At 53.2% G+C, this 19,683-nt stretch overlaps 1 protein-coding gene across 3 annotated transcripts in view; it reads right to left on the reverse strand.

Moving 5' to 3' along the window:
• The window catches only part of LINGO1 (leucine rich repeat and Ig domain containing 1), a 150,023-nt gene that overhangs the window by 63,834 nt on the left and 66,506 nt on the right, over positions 1 to 19,683 (reverse strand). For all 3 annotated transcript variants that reach the window (XM_057412964.1, XM_057412965.1, XM_057412962.1), the window contains one exon: positions 2,079 to 2,249. The gene's annotated coding sequence lies outside the window, so the exon portion shown is untranslated. The remainder of the gene's footprint in view (positions 1 to 2,078; positions 2,250 to 19,683) is intronic.

Raw genomic sequence — 19,683 nt, forward strand, 5'->3', positions numbered from 1 at the left:
CCACACACCGAGCCACCCGCCTGGTACTCGCCCTGTGTTAAGGCTCTCTGCTGCAGTGGGAGCCCTGCACGCCCAGGCTGCCGGGAGCCAGGATGCGCCAGCACCACGCTCCTCCCAGGGAGCCGGTGGTGGGTGCATTCCTGCAGCACAGATTGTGTTTATGGCACCATTCTGGGTCTCTCCTACTCTCCCCACTACGACTCAGCCCTTCAATCCTCCTTCCTGGTGAAGGGCATGAGCCATTGCGGGGCAGGTACAGCCCCACGCCAGGGAGGAGCCTGGCAGCCCCTGCCGAGCACAGCATCTCCCTTCCAGCACATGCCTCCACATCCAGCACTTGTATGTGACGGCTGATAAAGTCACATTTGGGATAAGCTGGGGGTGGAGAGGGTGTAGCAAACGGAAAGTGCAGCTTCTTTCTCTAGGTAGCTTTCAACTGAGCTGAGGGCACAGTGGAAGGGCTATCCTACTGCTCACAGGGATGGGATTTGGCAAGTGTGGTCAGATAGAACAAGAGGAAACGGCCTCAAGCTGCACCAGGGCAGGTTTAGATGGAGCTGAGGAACAATTCCTGCCCCAGAGGGTGCTCAGGCATTGGAACAGGCTGCCCGGGGCAGGGCTGCAGTCACCGTCCCTGCAAGTGTTCACACACCGTGGAGACGAGGTCTCAGTGCCGTGGGTTAGTGGTGGCCTTGGCAGTGCTGGGCAATGGTTGGACTGGATGAGCTCAAAGGGCTTTTCCAGCCCAATTGATTCCATGAATCATCCTTGTCACCAAGTGGCCAAAAGGAGCCTCTGCAGGCTTCTTCTGCAGCCCCACAGGTAGGATCTTGTTCACCACGAGGCACGGTCCTTCTGCCTCACATCGGCAGCTTGTGGCCCTCAGTGCCCAAAGTGCTGCCCTTGTGCAAGCTGTGGTGCTGCTGGGATAGGAGGTTGTCATTCCCGTAACTTTGCTACGCCTGACTCCAAACCGAGCTGAGATGTCTGAACCCATCCCTCCATGCTTTGGCCACACAAACCAGAAGGTCCCTTCAGCATCGCACTTATTCCTCCCCTCAAACCAGACTCTGAAACAGGGGTCAGGGAAAGCACTGAGACAACAGGCAGAGATGCTGCTCTGCAGGAAGCAAATGGGGCCGAGTGGAACCTGCCACCCATCTGTGACACCCCACAGCAGCCAGGACACAGCAGGGTACCAGCGGCCACCACCACAGCCTCAGGGCTCCAGCGCATCCCTGGGATGCTCAGCACAGCATGCTCTCCTCTCAGCACAAGCTTTCTGCTGTAGCTAAAATTAGCTCCCACAGCCTCTCCTGCCATCCCTGAAGTCATTGGTACAACATGTTCTGCCACCGCAGGCTCTTCCCAAGCTCTCACTCAAAAACCCCCAACAATGTGTAGTACATCCCTTGCAGGAAGGTTTTGCGGCCATCACCTCCCTCTCCCTGCCCTGAGGGCAAAGCTTCCTGCTCCTGCAACCCTGGTGTAAAACACATTCCACCACCCTCTAACCCCAACAGCACCTTATTCTGAGGATAAGGGCTGGGAAAACAGGAGGGTCAGGGTTTGGTTCCTCGTTTTGGTGGCCAAATGGTGATAATAAAGGAATTCAGGTTGAACAAAGTGGGCTTTTTTTATTCTTTGCCGTATTTTAAACCCCCGGTAATAACATGGGGCTGAATGAAGCATCTTGTTTGGTCTGAAGTGAAGCTTTCATTTTGTTTGTAGGTGGCTTCCCCCCCACACTGAAAAAAAGCCTCCTAGAAAAAACTCAAACCGAAATGTCATCTCGGAACAGATGGCTGAAAGGTTTCATTTGGAAAATGTCAAAATCAAACTTTTCAGTGTTTCACTCTTTTTCTCCCCGCCCCCCCCAGCCAAAACCACTTGCTAAATACAACCTGAATTCATGAGCTGCTTCTGTTGACTGAAACCTCAATTATTTGGTGCATAAGCTGCTCGCTCGGAGCCCGTTTCTCACGCCTGCTGCAGCGAGGAGATGCACGTGGTGCAACCAGGGAAGCAAAGCCTGGTCCTTCTCCATAAGGAAGGAAAGCAGAAGCCCAGGGACTCACCGTGGCAGCAGAGCTCCGCAGCTTTGTTCCGGGTACTGGAGGGGCTCCCTATGCAGCAGAGGAAGAGCGGGGTGCTGCAGCCCCAGGCGGGATGGACAGCGTGGTCCTGCCTGTCTCATGGGACCCACAGCGCAGCAGCGGGGCACCTCGCTCAGCCCTGGACACGCAGCCCTGCAAGGGGAAGATGGGGAGAGCATGAGAGGGTGCTGAAGGGAGAAACAAACAACTGGGGCAGAAGAAGGTGCTGGGGGCTGAGACCAAGCAGAGTTAAGGGATTGGGGCAGGGTGGTGGCAGCAAGCAGCCCTGCCTGGTGTCAGGTCTGCTCCCTGGCTCCACTCTCCCCACCATGCAGTGGTTTCCATTACCTCGTGCCCTGCCCAAGGTGCACTCGCCCATCTGTTTGCTAGCACAGGGTTTTCCATGTCAAGGAGGAGAAGCAGGAGGAGCAGGAGGACTCCCAAAGGATTGCAACAGCAGCAAACACAAGCCAAGGGACCATCTCTGGAAGGGGTTGCTCACTCCCCTCCACACACAGCCGTTGATCATTGCAACTGGCCCATGGCAGCACCAACAGTCATCAAGGAAAACTTTGCCTACCTGACCTGTCCTGCTCAAGGAGAGGTGATGTTTATCCCAGAGCTGGTCAAAATCAGACCCTAGGGATGAGGTCCAACCACCATCCCTACACCCTACATGAGGCCTGTGCCCTAGGTGGGTGTCTAGGTGATGTTGTAACCCTGAAGGGCAGTGAAACCACTGAACCACACACAAGGCTCCCACTTTCACCAAGCAGGAATCAGGTTTTGATTGCAACGTTCACAGACCAAGAGTTCTCAAGCACAACCCAAGTCCAGCAGCCCCAAATTCTGGCTTGAATTCAGGGCCTCAGCACACAGGAAGGAAATGGAAATATACAAGACTTGCTATTGCTCCCCAGAGAGCTGCAAGATTCCTGGGTGCACCAGCACAGAAGCAAAACAGGCCAAAATCAGGAGGGCATTCCCAAGAAACCACCTCCAACCTTGAATTCAGCCCAAAGTCATGGGTGTAAAAACATGGTTTCTGTTCCACAAGTAGCCAGGTAAGGAAAGCACACACCACAAAATACTATGAAAACCAGAGCTGACACCTAAACCCCAAATCCAGTTCAGGTTAGAAACTTCATTTCCTTGCCCCTTTTGCCTGTGGCTCAGTTCAGGGGCAGCTGCACCAGGATGCTGCAGGAGCATCACCCTTCCAGCACGAGCATGCACCGCAACGCCAAGGCTGGTGTCAGGAAGCCTGTTTCCAGGAGATCACTAGCCCGATTGCTAGATGAAAGAGGATTAGATGAAGCTTAGACTAAGCATCTCAACAGTATCAACCCGTAAGATGATGCTCAGCCCCTGCTACTGTTAAGGTAACACGGAGACAGATTTATCTGCTAGGAGAGAAAAGCCTTCCTTCTCCTCAGCATGGAGAGGGGGATTTGCCAGTTCCTCAGCATGTCCGCAGGGCAGACCAGGCTGCCCACAGGCAGGGCTCGGCCAGGTGGGATCACATGGAATAAGAGGCAGACCTGCTCCAAACTCAAGCCTCCTCCAAGCTCGGGGGTGGCTAGAGGAAATTAAGCCCATCTGGTCCTGAAAACATTGTGCTATAGAGAGGTGAGGAGGCTGCAAACCTGAGCTCTAAGGAAAGCAAAAGCACCAGAGTCAGCCAGTGAGCTGCCCATCAGGGAAGGGATGCTGTGTCTCAGGCTCTCTACTGCAAGGAGTGATCAGTCAGCACCAAAACCAGCCAGTTTGGGTGTATTTAATAGGAAATATCTCCCTTTTCCCTCTCTGAGCCTGCTTTTCATTTTAAGCACCTCCTCACTTTTTCCCCTCTCCCCAGTCCAGACTCCACTGTCAAGCCCAAACACTCACTGCATTTCTGCCATATGCATCAAATGAATCATTCAGAACCAAACTGAATCTTTATGTTTTCCCTTTCTCCCTTGAAGGGAGGATTCTAAACCATGGAGCCTGGAAATCCATTTGTTGCCCTGTTCCTACTAAAAGCCAAGGCAACAGAGGGTTGGTTGAGAGCAGAAACATGGGAGGTAGCAGCCAATGGGGGATTTAGAAGTGCTGCTGCCAAAGCCTCCATCCTGAGAGATGGATATAACAAGGGAGCAGAATGGGATCTGGCATGGGGAGACAGGGGGCTTTAGGAGCAGGTCCTGAGCATCACTCATGTTTACTTAGGACCAGGCCAGCAAAGGAGGTGAAGTGGGTACAGGGAGGCAAATCCACCATCATGAATGGGGCAGGAGGGCCTGATCCCTCATGTTTGTGAGGAATGGAAACTGAGATTTAGCCAAGAGTATTTGTGAGTACTGAGGAAAAGAAAGCCATTGCCACTGAGAATAATGGGGCTTTCTTGTGGCTGGCAGCTGAATGGAATAAATCTATCCACTGGGCATAAATTGCTTAAGCAAAAAATACTTCTCAACTTGAATACTTTGCAAGAAAAACAGCAACAAAAAAAAGGAAAGAAAACTCCGAGCCTTCATCATTTCTCCCCTAAAGGTCAGAGCTGTTACTTTCCTCTGTGAGGGCGAAAAAACACCCTTCACTAGTGAGTTCAGCCAAAAGCACTGAGACATCTGGGGAGTGCCTCACTGCCTGGACTTCACCTGCCTGGCAGGGTTAGGCTAAATCTCTCTATTTAACAGGGAGTTATCCTCCAAAAGCAAGTTGTGGGGTGCTGGGGCAGAGGGGCAGCCTGGTGTGAGGAGCAGCACAGTGCTTCAGTGACAGGCTGAGATGGGGCAAGATCCCGGAGCCATACTGGGAGCATCTGACCGACTCCATCTCCAGAAGCAGACCTGGCTGTGGTACCCAGCAGGGATGAAGCAGAGGTACCACAGGGGCAAGGCAGACATCAGCCCCTGGGGCTACAGCAGACAACGACAGCAGCCTTGAGAGCAAAGCATCTAGAGCTTCTTTGGTTATTATGCAGAGGCTGTGCTAAGGTTGCTGCTTTAGTGCACTGCAGGCACTAAATTAAGGGGACATTTACAACCCACAATGCAGAGAAGCAGCTGCTAAAGGTGGCCACGGTGAGTGACTTTCACCTCTGGGTGAAAGACTCCGTGAAATCTCAGCCATGAAGGATCAAGATGGGAAAACAAGTCCTTCCTTCCTTCCACCTACTGCCCTGCAGGTGGTGGCAAAGCCAGCACACCTCTGGGCACACAGGGCAAGGAGGGACCAGTGGCAACCCCCTCTGCTGTGTCAGACAGCATCTCCAACATTGCCCTGTTTGGAGAGGATGCAAAGCCCACGGGATACTGAAGTTAGGTCCAACCAGCAGAGTCCTTGTGCTACAAACTGCACCTCCACCACCAGGCCAGCACTCAGCTGGAGCAACCCAGGGGATCTGCTCCCCAGAAGTGAGGCTCCCCCAGATGATGCTGTGCCCATGCTCCACAGCACAGACCAGCAAGGCAGAGTCTAGAGCATCAAGCCTGATGGCAAAACAGCCCCGGTGCCCACTCAGCTTTCTGCACAGCCCTTGTCAGCCAAGGGGGATGCAGAGGCCCAAAAGGGGTCACACAGGGTGAGGGCTCCTGTGGGAACAGCCAGCACTGCTCCCTTCCCGCTCCACAGCCATGCCAAGCCCAGCACACCAGGGCTTCCCACCCAGCACTGCTCCTTCCTCCCCTCCTTGCCCAACAGGAACAGCCAACTTCAGCACCGGCCAAAGTGCTCAGTGTACCATGGATGTACCATACTGTGCTCAGCCACACAGAGCAGGGGATGGCTCCTGATGGGAGCTGGCATAGACTGGGCTGTCCCAGCCCAAGGAACTGAGCCCAGAGGCAGTCACCTCCTGGAAGGGACTGAGGGGAAGCAGAGGAAGATAAGGCAAAAGCAGAGATGAGTCAAGACAAGATGCAAGACAAGGAGAAAGGGATTAACTGGGCTCCGGACAGCACAAAGGCAGGAGGGCGCAGTGAGAGGGGATCTCAAGGTCACAGTGCAACCAGCACATACGTTGGCTGTTGTCAATAATCCAGTGTGCTGGGCTGTGAGCACAACTGCAGAGAGGCTGGGGCTCCTACCTAAGCAGAGGGAGCAGCAGCACAGGTGGGAGGGCAGTTCTGAACAGGACCACAGGGTGCTGGGTGCCAGGGAGACTGGCCCACTGACTGCCCACACAGCACATACAGCACCCTGCTCGCACCCCTGCACCTGGAGATCCCTTAGGGAAGAATATTTCCATGAATGAACAGCCAAACCCCTCCAAATCCAGGGTGTTTCTTCTGTAGGAATTTACAGCCACTGTGACCACTTCCTACAGTGGGAGCTGTTTGCTTGGGGATGCCATGTGTTGGGGAGGTTTGAACACTCAGTGACAGGGATCAGTCCAGGGCTGGTCCACGATCCCTCACACAGACTATGCACCCCAGAGCAGGATGCCAGGAGCACCAGGCACTCCAGGAGCACCAAAGGATTGCTCCCGATGCCCCAGCTAGGAACAGAGAGTTGCCTCTGCAGCTCCCTGAGACCTCTCCTGCCTGCCAGCAGGGCCAAGGCCCATGTCTTTGGGAACCATGTGCTTGAGTGCACCCACATTTACTGCACTGACAAAAGAATCCAAGGGGGACAATTTCTGGCTTTTGTTGCACAGCCAGTGAGAGCAGTGCATCACAAATGGTCTCCTTTGGCCCTTAAACACACAATAGGAATTCAGAGGTCCTGAACTCCTAAATATCAGCCCTGAGCCTGGAGAGCTGCCCAGGAGCCATCTCAACTCAAAGCTCGTGCAAGAGACCCCGAGGTGAGCATCCGATGAGCCCTGGGGAAGCTGAAGTCACAGCCAAGGCCAGTTACAGGAATAGAATTGGCTTGGACTGAGCAAATCTAACCTTCCATCACTCTGCAACCAGGCATCCATCCTGCAGGCCAGCTGGCTGCCGTGTCAGTGCACCTCCCATCCGTTTCAAGCGTCCCAATGACACCAGTGTTTCTCAAGACTAGATCAAGAAACCTTGGGAGAGTTATTATCCAAAGGCAGGTGGCTGGACTGGGCCCAAATCTCAGGCAAGTGATTAAAATGATTGGCATTTCTTTGGAAAGAGAAGTGCTGTGCTGTACCTGCCATCCATCCCTGAAAGCTCCTCACTGCACAGTACCAGAGCTGGACACTCCTTTAAGGCTACGCAAGTTCTTGCAGGCTGATGAAGCCCATCCTCTCCTGCAGCTCTGGGACCAGCCACCTGCTGCAGGCTCCAAAACTGGAGTGTTCCAGCCAAGATGCTCTTCTTGAACATCGTGTTATATCACATCCGGGCAGCTCTCGCTGCAGGATCAGGGATGGGATGGATACTCAGTCATGGGGAGGAGTGCTGGATTCCTGGTCTGCATTGCCCCATGACTTGAATTTCACCCCATAGATTATGCATCGAGCCTATTCTGAGTGGGAACAGATAGTCACAAAGCTGCCTTTGCTTCAGATCTGGATTCAGGTCCTGTCCAGGCCCCTCTGCTCCTACGGCCACAGTAACACTGCCAATCAAAGGAAACCAAAGGCAGCAGCGTTTCCAGGTGAGCACAAGAGCAGCTACTGAATGACACCGACCACATCTGTCTCTCCCCAGGCAGCTCCGCTATCCTCCCGACCAACATGACTGCCAGTGCTGTCCCCACACAGGGGCAAGGACCCAAACCCAGCTCTCAGATCAACAGAGTGAACATCAGGACAAGGCCTGCCTGTGTGATGAACCAGCACAGCCCAAACAGACTGCACCTATTTGCTTCAGAGCAACCACATTGCCCCGAGGGCTGGCAACTGAGGATTCACAGATTGAGGACACTGTGTGGATTCAGGGTCATTTTGCCTGGATACTCTCACCCCTGGAGAGTGCAGTGTCCAGGAATCTCCAGGGAACCAAGGCAGGTCATTCAGTTTTATGTCCTGTCTGTACCCAACCCATGCCAAATGCTCAGCTGGGGCACCAGCAGGGAAGCTGCCAGGCTTGCTGCGCTGAGAAGTTGAACTGTGCTTAGGTGGGGATCCCAAACAGGGTAAAATCTGCATTTAATACCTATTATCCTAACATCCCCCCATCTGTCCACTTCCCTCACTTGCCTGTAACTGCAGTGTGCCAGGGCTGCCTGATATCAATGGCACTTTAATTTCATCATTCCCAACTTATTTAGAGCAATTAAGAAGCAATGAGCACACGCCGGGGGCCAGGATGCACTTGAATAGCATCCAAGGGTTACCGCGGTATCGCAGGAGACCTTCAGATGGAATTACCAGCCTGCAAAAAACCTTAAATCAAAAGGCAGGCGATCCCCAAAGAGAGGATAGGTTCTTCTTGGTCCTATAGGTCCCTTTGTAATTTGAAATCGGCTGACAGAAATATAAAGAGATGATGTTCCTCATTTAATTACTGAGGAGACAGCATCTCAGGTTGGAAGACAGAGATAGATGCTTTGCCTGGGCATCTGGCTGGGGAAATGATCAGGGGAGCAAGGCAGGATTCCTGCGAGGTGCAGTGCCTAAGCCACTTCGGGCAAGCAAGTTTTGCCACTGCCTGGGAGCAGAGGTAAAACATGGAGCCATTTTGGGAAAGCTCAGCCACAGAGACAAAAGGCTGCCTCTCCCAAGTGATTCCTGCTGGATGGAAGGAGCACTGCAAGCAAGCTACCCAAAAAAGCCAGCCAGCCTGCAAGCGTGGCTCCCCAACGTCCCCATTTCATGCAGTACAGGTGAGGTGCCAAAGGAGGGGACAGCTCCTCGCTTCTGATTTAGCCACATGCCCACACTCCTCCTGCACAGCTCTTTAAATGCTGCCTGCGTGAGAAAAGCAGTGGCCTATTTTTTCCTGAGCAGCTCAGCACAGCGCGCAGGTCTTATTTAGGATGCTTCAGACACATCCGGAGGGACTGTGGGAACAGTCTGTGGAAGGAGAAGACTGAGTGGGCATCCTGAGTCACTTCATTGCTTACAGAAGTGTACACAAGCATCTTCCATTTGAGCAAAAGCCAGCACAGCTCCCGCTGACTCTGGGGACCAGTGCATCTTCTCCAGCATCCTCCATTGATGCAGAATAGCTGCACACCACCCCTCTCATCCAGGCTTACCAGAAGAGGGATCATCCCCCACAGCTATGATCCAAACCTCTGATCCTGGCAATTCCTCTGCAGCACAGGAGGAGCAGAGAGCTGCTTTAATCTGCTGAGGGGCGAGGGGCTGTGGAAGAGATTAGCTTCCTCCCAAGGAGGAGAAGGCAGAGCAAGACATGTGAGAGGAGAGGTGTGCGCACATGTGTGTGCATGCCCCGAAGAGATACGGTTACAGCTGGCTGCGAAGCAAAGCTCAGAGCTCCTTGCCAAGGAGCCTGACTCATACAAGCAAATCAAGGCAGCACCATCCACTGCACGTGGGAAAAGGAGATAAGCACAGGAGTTGCAGGAGACCCCGGAACAGAGGCACAGCAGACACAGCCTTCACTCTGAGCTCTGTCCTCAAGGAAGCCACTTTACACCATCAAACTCTGTGCAAGGATCCCCATGTGCTGGGCCTGAGAAGGAGCAGTGAGAGGCAAGGAGATGCCCTGCTGTGGGAGGGCCCTCGCATTACCCTTCCTCACTGACACTGGTAAAAGGTGCTGGAAGCACAGAGCCCCTGCTCATCTACCCAACAGCACAGCCCTATGATGTCCTTCCAGGGGACCTCTGCCCCATCCAGGACAGACCAGGGCATCATGGGCCCCCTTTGCTCCCCTGGTCTCACCTTTGTGCAAAGCCTGGTCACAACAGCACCACACAACGTGAACACCAAGGTACCTGCTGGGGGTGCTCAGATGCCCCGAGCAATCTCAGAAGCAAGCCCTAGTCATTACAGCTGCAAAACGCTAACTGCTCCTTGTCCTGCACCACAGTGACCAACAGCACTTTCATCTCCATCCCTGAAGGATTTTGTCATCCACAAGAAAACCCACAAAGTGGCAACCAGCACATGCAATGCTATTTCACATGCCATCATCAACCACGGGCATGGCAACTCCCTGGGACAGCAGGGAGGGAGGGAGGGGGGTCATGGGAATGCATGGAGAGTGCCAAAATATGAACTGCTAATAAGATGTATTTTCAAATGTCACCAAGTTCTGATCTACTGATCTCGCACCAGCAGCTTGGCTTTTTCCTGGGTAATATTAATCTGTGTCACTTACATGTTCCGGCAACTTCAGATGGCAGGAGTGCCACTGCACTAAAATTAGCTATTACAATTATTAACTCGCAAGGTGCTGAAGAGCCAACCCCAAATCACAGCAGTTTAACCCATGCATAGATAGGCTCAAGCACCTCGCTGCAGCAGGGTGGGAGAGGGGCACAAAGCTCTGCTCCAGAGGCAATACCCCTGCCCAGGAAGAGCCTAGAAGAGGCAGATTTGAGCACAGCCAGGAACATGAGCTAAGTTCTACCCCACATCAGGGGAATCCCAGGGAGGAAAGTGTTTCCCAGCCCGTCCAACACACAGCTACAGCCTGACAGCCGCCTCAAGCTGCTGGGGGGCTGTGACACACGGGGTGCTGCTGACACCTCCTAGGCTGACTAAAGCACCTGCAGCTCCGCACAGGGGTCACCCCAAAACCCAGAGCATGATCCTGGTGGGAACTCTAGAAACCATTTGTCTAGCAGATGGTTTTTGCAAGAGTTGAAAACGCTCCAATGGGCCTTTGGCCAAGCATTTGAGATCCCTTTCAAAACCAAGGCCAATCCATAGTCACTTCTAACGATCCCATTGACTGTTTTTCACTGAGTGCTAACAGAGACAAGTTGTCTCCTTTAGGCCATTATATCATGGCTGAGAGCATCAAGAGGGGAAGATGATGGGCTTGAAGAGGAAGAACATCCTTCCTTTGCTCCACTTCAGCTGCTAATAGGCATGCCAGAGCTCTCTGAATAGCATTACATTACTGCTGCATAAAAGCAATAAAACCTTAAAACAACATTACATATTTACTGAAGTACATGTCACACAAAAGACTGTCCCTGAGACACCACATGAAGACATGCAATAGCAAAGCCAAGGGCTGTAGAAAGCCTCAGGCGGAGCAGACATCCCCAGTGCCCACAGCCATGGGTAGGGTGCACACAGAGCACAGCAGTGGGGTGGTGATGGGATAATCCAGCCATTGCATTTAACCAAAGACAGTGGCATGAAAGAGTCTCCTCTGGCAGAAACATGGGCAAACCCCAACCACTGGGCACAGAGGCTGCAGAGAAATCAGCATCCAGAAGAGGAATGCAGCATCCAGGACAAGAGCTGCTGCTGTGCCAGTTCATGGCCCTGCCTGCCTGGCACTCACCCACAATTTCCCCCTGCTCCTTTGTTTTCACTTCCAGCACTTCAACATTTTCACTCCTAAGCTCAATGAATTGTCATTTCTAAATGCCTCTTGCCCACAGGAAAGGGAATTGCAAAAAGTGCTCCTTGATATTGTCCAATAACAGTCATTGTGGCACAGGGCTGATACGGAGCCTTCAGCACTGAATTGTCGTGATTTTGGTGGGCTGAAATAAGTGATTTCAAGAGACCTTTCTCTCCCTTCGCTCCCAGCACCTGGCAGGCTGCAGCATGCTTCCACAGCCAGGCACATGGAGAGATCACTGGGCCCTGCTCTGCCACAATAAGGAGCCATCAAATGCACCTTGGCTGGAGAGGCGAGGGCCCCATCGGCCAGTGGCCCATGGCAGATGGGCTGGGACAGAGATAGAGAAGTAGAAGGGGTCAGAGGCAGAAAAGGGGACTCCCCCTGCACTAGCACTAGGGAAGTGGAGCCAGTCTGAGCACTTTTGGATGCAGGCTTCCCCCTGCCCTCAGAAAAGGCAGATTTCCTGAATCAGCAAAATCAGCACAGGTTTGGAGAGCTTTGCCCTTTTTGGCAGGAGGAGAGGCTTAGGTCCCTCCCCCCCATCATAGGTGGGCTGCCAGAGGGGCACAGAAAAGCCAGGTACCCATCTGACTAAACACATCTTCAGCTGCCAGCAAGCAGGGATGAGCCAGAGCCCCTTGTACCCCACAGGACCAAGTAGCCTCCAGGATGTCTGTGGCCCCTGCCTGTCACTGCTGTGACACCCAGGACACAGCTCCAGAGCATGACACTGAAACCACCTCAACCAGGAGCCCACCCGTCCTGCTGTAGGGATGATGGCAGGAACCTGCAAGCAACAGTCGATACAACAGCCCAACCACAGAGGCAGCTCTCCATCCACAAAGAGGAAAGCAAATCCCATCTTCTGAAGACTCCTTCTGGAGGGGGATTTTACCAGCACAGCTTGCCCAGGTGCAACCAATGGGCAAAATCAGAGGTGTGGACATGCCCCATGCTCTGGGCAGGGCCATGCAAGCCACACAGAGCCAAGCTGCCCCTAGGCACGGAAGAGGGGCTGGCAGTGAGAGATGCAGCACTTGAAGAGCTTTGTGAGTTACTGTCACACCAAACAGCTCTGACCTTTTCAATGTTCTCTATTTTTATTGGTGGCCCAGTCCCCCTCCATCCCCACAGGCTCATTAGACAGCGAGCAGAGCCCACGGCAGCTCCAGCAGCCAATGCCACTGCTCAGCACTGCAAAGGTCAGAGGCACCGAGGCTGAGCAGTCGCTCTCGGGAGGGCACTTACAGCAGGACAGGAGCACTCCTCATCCAATGCAGGCTGCACACCAGGACCTGCTGCACAGGGACCTTGCTGCCTTGGAGTCCTGGGGGAGCAGGACCCTGACCACAGCAGCCAGCTGCAAGAGGACCTGCCCATGGGCACATCACAGGGGTCACCCCCACAACACAAGGGGGCACAAGCCAAGGATGTGCTTCTACAGCACAGCACAAAGGGAGGCTGCAAAAGCAGCCACAACTCTTGTGATGGAGCCCTGAGGCTCCTACTCAGGTGCTGGCAGCAGGAGAGGAGCAAGAGCATTTCCCAGAGCCACCAAACACTGAATATGGACTCACCCCAAGGTGATTAACTTCCATCTTTAGTAGATGTAAGAGGAGTCTGTGCAGAGTTCAAGCCTCCCCCAAGGCATTTAGGGGAGAGAAAAGAAAATCAGCCCTGCTAGCAGGCTGCAGGGCAGGCAAACACAGCACAACTGCTTCACTCGCAACCTCTGGATCAACCAGAGCCATCTTACATCAAATAAAAGCATGATACCTCCTCCCTACAGACCTGGCACCCCTTCTGCCTGCTCCAGAGAGCAGAGGGGCAAGGGTGAGCCCCACGAGTTAACCTTCCTCCTGAACAGGACCACGGGTGGGTAACACACATCAGCCTGGCTTGGCTCCCCAAGCTGGTCCTCAGCACGCCCAGGGCCATGAGCACAGCACACTGAGAAAGCCCAGCTCCAAAGATGCGCACTGGGAACCCCAACCAGGGAGCTCCTGGACTGGGGTGCCAGGAAAGCCAGAGCTCAGCTATCAGCCCTCTACTATGGGCTCAAAACTCACCAGGTGTCTCCAGAAGCACATCCCTGGACATGAGGGTACAGAAGGGCTGGCTGCTCTTTCAGGAAACACAAGGCAGGAGCAGAGGGGACCCAGGCTCCAAACGCATCAGGGAGAGGTGGGTGCTGCAGCCAGGTCCAACAACAGCAACCAACCAAGTCCAGATGCCCCATGGGCAGGCGGGCGGGCATGTAGGAGCAAAAGGAAACACATCCACCCATGTTGAAACTCAGGAAGGAAGAGAAATGGCCAGCCCTGAGCTTAAATATGGCTGGAGAGGGTGAGGTGTCGGTTCCAGGTGGGCATGCTCAGGGCAATTAAGGCCTTCAAGCAATTAGCTTGACCCACAGCAGCTGGGTTCCTGGTGTCCACCCTCTCCTCCTCCATGTAGCAGAGAGCAACCATACTGTGGCAGCATGACTAACCAAAGTGATGGAGCAACCTGCCTGCTGAGGGGTTCTGTGTGCCCCCAGGAGCCCTGTGGATCCACTCCTGGCTTTCTATTTGTCCATAAATGTTCAAAACCAGGGGAAATACATGGAAAATGCTTTATCAGCACCTAACACCACAGTGAGCACTGCCAGGGCTGCGAGAGGTGGTAAAAAGGCTGCTCCATGAGTTTCTCCTTTGTCAATACGAAAACGCCCCCAGAAAAGAGCCCAACCCAGGCAGGAATAAAGAAGCAGCAGCAGAAATACCCCAGGACAGAGCAGCCCTCAGGGTGAACACCAAGGCTTAAACACTGCACCCAGAAATGGGGAGATCCCAGCTCTGGCAACACGTGCTCTGAGCGTTCTAAAGCCATGTCAGGTTCTTAGGAGGTTCATTCTTTTCACTGGATCTGGGCAGTGACATTGGTGACAGATGGGATGGAAACATTTTGGTTTGGGAAAAAATACCTTCTTTGGAGTCACACGCAGGCAGAAGGAAAGGAAAACTGTTTAACCCTTCCGGTCCCCCCAGGGATGAGCTGTGAGAGGGCTGCAAAGGGTTGAGTCCCCATGGGCTGCAGGGGCAGAGCAGGGCAACAGAGGCCAAGGCTGGAAGGAGCAGGGACAGCGGGGTTCTTCCCTGAAAGGCAAAGGGCACTCAGCCCTCCCTGTTAAACTCATGCGGTCTTGCTTGGGAACGGTGTTATCCCCACAGGATAACAATGGCAATTCCCAGGATCCACATCATCACCTTCCCTTGGCCAAGCCCAGCCCTCAGCCCAGGGATGCTAGCGGCCCTTGGACAGCATCATCCATGTGTTAGAGCAGGGATGGGCTTTGCAAGAGCTTTGCTCGGACTGCAGAGCCCAGGAGCATGGGAGCGATGAATCCTTGGGAAGATGAGCTTTATCTTGGAAAGCGAAGCCAAGGAAGGAGTTGCTTCTGCCCGGTGAAGGCGTGGAGAAGGGAGGGATGAGGGGCAGGAGGAGGGCCAGGATGAAGAGAGGGGCAGGGGAGGGAGTTCCAGAGAGTTTGCCCTTGTGGTGAAACCAGCTGGAGATGAACTCCCACCGCTGCTGTTTTGACAGCCCAAACACAGCCGCTCGCACAATATCTCTGTCTTGTTAAAGGTAATTACAGTTCTTCCTGTGTAATGAGATGGTTTTTAAAGGCCATTCAAAAGAAATTTTCTATAATGAGGTTAAGGGTTTTATGGTGTTATACATCAAGGGAGCTGGTAATTGGTCGGATCCAGACAGCATCCTGAAGCAGGGAGATAGGAGGTTAGGTGAAGAATAGGCTAATGCAGAATGCAGTCTCCAAAATGTTTTGGCTCTGCAGAGAAGGGAGAATAAAAGTAGAGGAAGGAAGAAAGAAAAGAGTAAAGGGTTGGATGCTGCCAGCTCCGGTAGCACTACGGTGGCTTCTTCCACGTTGCTTGGGTGGGTTTGGAGGAGCTTCACAAGAGAAGGGTAGCAGATCCCATAGGATGGTGGTTCTGGATGGGAAATGCTGCTGTGCCGGTTGGTGCCAGGTGGCAGCACGGAGAGGGCAGGCAGGGACTTGGCTGCGGGATCTGGCTGATCCAGGCTTGCAGGCACCCCCGCCTGCTCCATCTGGAGCGAGGGAGAGCAGAAGGCTCTACCAGCGCAGGGGTGTCCCTGCTGCGCACTGAGGAGCATCGCGGTGGGGCGGATGCCATGCGGTGAGGTGCAACCTGCTCCTGCCTCTTGCTTCCCTACAACTCGTCCCAAGTCCCTCCCTCAGCCTGCGCAGGAAAATCCCCGGCAGAGCCGTCACCCTGCCCTCAGATCAACCTTTCCTGACGGTTCGCTCCTTGTTTATTATTGCTGCTGCTCCTTCCTGACGTCTCGGCTCTCCCAGAGCCACCCAGCAGCGGGATCGTCATTCCCATGTGTTCAGTGGCAGCTCCCCAAAGGCCGGCAGCATTTGTCTGTATTTAGAAGCAGCTGATGGTGGCTGAGACAGGGTGAATAACGGAGCAGCGCTTGGAGAGTGGCTATTTTCGTGCCACCCCCAACCCGCGAGCCCTAGGCACTAGCAACTTCATAGCCAAGCTTGTTCTCTTGGGAGCTCGAGCCCTCTTGTTCACGCTCAAGAGGCAGGAGTGGCAGAGGAGAGACAAGTACCTGAACTCTGGGAGGCTGAAGTGCTCCTCTGATTGAAAAATCAGCCTTTAGATATGTGGAGGTTCACCCTGCACTTGTGCTGGCAGTGCTGAAGGAGTTGGAAGAGTGCGCTGGTGATGGCAGGAGAGGGTGATATTTGCATTACTCCCACCTCCACTGTGAGGATTGCTGGCTTGGGTGCTTTGGGGCAATGGCTGAACCCCAGCTTCCCTAATAAACCTCAGTTTTCCCTCAGCACATCATCTGAACCTCTGTGAACTTCAAAAGATGTTTGAGTAGGGGCTTTTTTTCCTTTGTTTTAGTTTTCCTTAGGGTTATCTGTCTGCACATCTGCTTTATAGCCGATACATTGCACTTAGCAACAGCCAGGCCCAGGCTCTGGATGGCAATCTCATGTCTCGGTGGGCCAGTGGAATCGACTTCCCAAGGGACAGACTCATGCCAAGAGCTGGAATTCAAGTCCTTTGAAAGCCTGGCACAGCTGGAGGTGGGAATTTGCAGGCAAATCCTGCAAAATCCTGAGCAGATGCAACTTCACACTGATGCAGTGTGGCTGGAGGAGGCTTCAAACCACACTGAGCGCACTTGCAAGATGCCACCAGTCGCTGGGTAACACATACTGGAGGAGATGCATTTCATATCCTGCCTATTTATGGGTTTTAAAGACCAATTAAATATTAAAGGCATTTATCAAGGATTATCGCTGCCCTGAGTGTAAGAGCTGGGGTGGAAGTGATGCCAGTGCATGTGGTTTCCGTAGGGAGGTGCAAGGGGATCCAGGGAGCGCAGTGGGGACATGGGTGGCCCATGGGGTTCCAAAAGAGACATATCCCCACCCGGGATGGGAAAGCTCCTAATCACTTACCAAACCCTTTCTCCTCCCCAGTCTGGAAACCTGAAATCACAGCCACTGCCTGCTTAGAGCTGGTTTGGGAATTTGTCACTTTGTCAGGTACTGTTTTCATCAGTAAATACCAGTTTGTTGAAATTCAAAGCCTTCCAAAAAAGGATCAATTGTGACAAATTACCCATTTCACAAAAATCCTGGAAGAGGCTCAGAAGGTCAAAATGTCCCATTTTTGACACATTCAACATGAAAGAAAATCAATTTTTAGGTTAACAAATCTAAGGTAATTTATAGTTTTGCACAAAGAATGAGGAATGAAAAGCAACTATCAAAATGTTTGGAAATTATTTCTAAAAAACTCTTTTCAGTGGAATCAAAAGGGGATTTCAAGAGTTTTTTTTTCTTTTACTGCTACAGGAATTTTACATCTCTGCTCCTATAGCTGGTGGGAATTCATTTCTCTTCCAGCTCAAGAATTGCAGGGGTGGGGAGATGCTTCCTCGGCTGGTTCTGGTCTCGCTAACATGGCCTCAGATGGATTATTGCTGTTATTGACATGACAACAGATGCCAGAGGCCTCTGCTAAGCTCCAGTGCCCAGGAGGCTCCGGGTGAGCATGTCTGCAGACATCCATCCCTCTCCCCCTTCGAGTGCCAGCCCTGCCACAGAGAGTGAGCAAGGAACACACATCAGATGCAGCTAAGATGCTTTCCTTGCCCTCCTCATCCCTCTCAGCCTGGTTAGATGCAGTTGTGCCCCCCCAGATCTGCAGCGTCAGAGACTGGTACCCAAGGTGGGAAAGCCAAACCTCCCCCATTGGTGGCATAAAGCCTGCAGGCCTGGAAAAAGGGATATCCTGTTCTATAGGACACCCCTCTGCCTCCATTTGGCATGAACAGGTTCCTTGTGGTGGTCCTATTGAGGGCCCCATGCCACCACTGGTGTCCCCAGCTCTTGGTACCCTGTGCTTTGGGCTAGGCTGTGCTGGGGCTCAGGAGTTGGACGCAGGTGCTTTGCGATAGACATCTGAGCAAAGATGAAGGCAGCAGAGAGGGGAAATATGCTGATAGAAATAAATGAGGCTGAGATAATGAAGCAGCATCCAACATTTCCAGTGATGAGTAATACGCAGGCAGATCAAACAGGCACCCTGTCAGGGGTAGCAGGGAGAGAGGGAGCCAGCCAGTCCCCTCCCTCTCCCCACATGCTGCTTCCCCCTTTCCCTCCCCTCCTCACGTGCCCTCCCTGCATAAATCTTTCATCCCAAATAACATATCTCTCTGTAAGGAAAGAAAGAATTAAATATTGCACGAGACTGCAGTCGATCCTGCAGGGTCCTTCTGTTGACTTCTCAAACAGATATTTGACATTGCTCTCGCAGTCTCTCCCGGTAGAGCTCTGCAGGAAGCCCATTTCCCTCCACAAGGAGGGGATGCTGTGGGCTTTTCAAGTCACCCTAAAGGGAAACAAGATAGAGGGAGCTGCTCTCTACCACCCTACATCCCCCTCCTTTTATCTCCCTTTCCTTCTCCCTCTCTCTCTGCTTCTCCCTCCCCAAAGCATGGGCAGCCCCTGCCCTGTGTCTTGTCCCTTCCTTCCATCAAAAGTTGAGTCATGCCCTTGTTGTGTCCAAGGCAGGCCCTAAAGCCACCAGCTCATTGACAAAGCATCGCTGAGCCACATGCTCAGGGAATCCTGGCCCCTCTGCTTTGTGGTACCCATGACAGCTCTCCTCTCATGGGGACAAAGCCCAAATGGGAAGAGGATATAGGCTGGGGTTTCACTCTGCTGCCCACCTCTACCTGGCAGCAGGCCATTGAAATCTGGAAGGAGGGTGATGAGAGCCCTTCTCCCCAAATCCACATTCCTCTCCCCAGAGCACTTGTTAGTCTTTGATGCTCCCATGCAGCTCTGCCACCAGACAGAACAAGGCTTGGGCAGCATGAAGACAACATCAGACAGCAGCAGTCGCTGCAAGGTCTGCTTGCTCCATCACTGCCTGCTCCATCCCTCACCATGCACCCTGAGGTTCCCACAGCACAGCAGGGTGGCAGCAGCCATGGTCACCTTGCCAGCCCACTGGGAAACGTTGTCACAAGGCTGGGACACTGCTAGGAGAGCCCTGGAGCATCCAAAGGGGTGACATTCCCAAGGCTCCTTGCATATGAGGTCTCAATTGCAGCTGGTGCACCAAAGGACAGGGAATCCTCACCCCCATACAAGAAACAAAGGAGAATGAGAGTGGAGGGACATTCCTTTCTCAGCACCAACGTATGCAATGACTCTCAAACACTTAAACCATCTTCAATAGCTTAGGTGCCACAGAGCCCAGATCCTCTCCAGGCTGTAGTCAAAATCTCTAGCATCCCTCCCATCCCAGGAGGCAAAAGTCTGCAGCATGCAGAACGTTGACAGCAGGACTGGAGAGGGGTGGGTGGCATGTCCCCATGGGCCACTGGCGCAGCACGTCCCCATGGCATGCCACAGCAGGGTGTGGGGATGGTGGGTCAAAGCTGTCACCCCCTTACAGTGCTTCTCTGGCAATTACCTCCAGCCACTGTGGCTCTCCAGGGAGAGGGAACTGACAGCAGCATCGTGGAGTCCCTTCTGTGATGCCTCAAAACAAGGAGATGAGGACAAGAAGACACTGCAGCACAGACACAAGGTAATGTTTCCAGAGCAGAAGGAAGAC

The sequence above is a fragment of the Pezoporus wallicus genome, unplaced genomic scaffold, assembly GCF_028554395.1.
Source record: "Pezoporus wallicus isolate ANWC-B61680 ecotype Strahan unplaced genomic scaffold, APGP_CSIRO_Pwel_v1 contig_13283, whole genome shotgun sequence".
NCBI classification, from domain to species: domain Eukaryota; kingdom Metazoa; phylum Chordata; class Aves; order Psittaciformes; family Psittacidae; genus Pezoporus; species Pezoporus wallicus.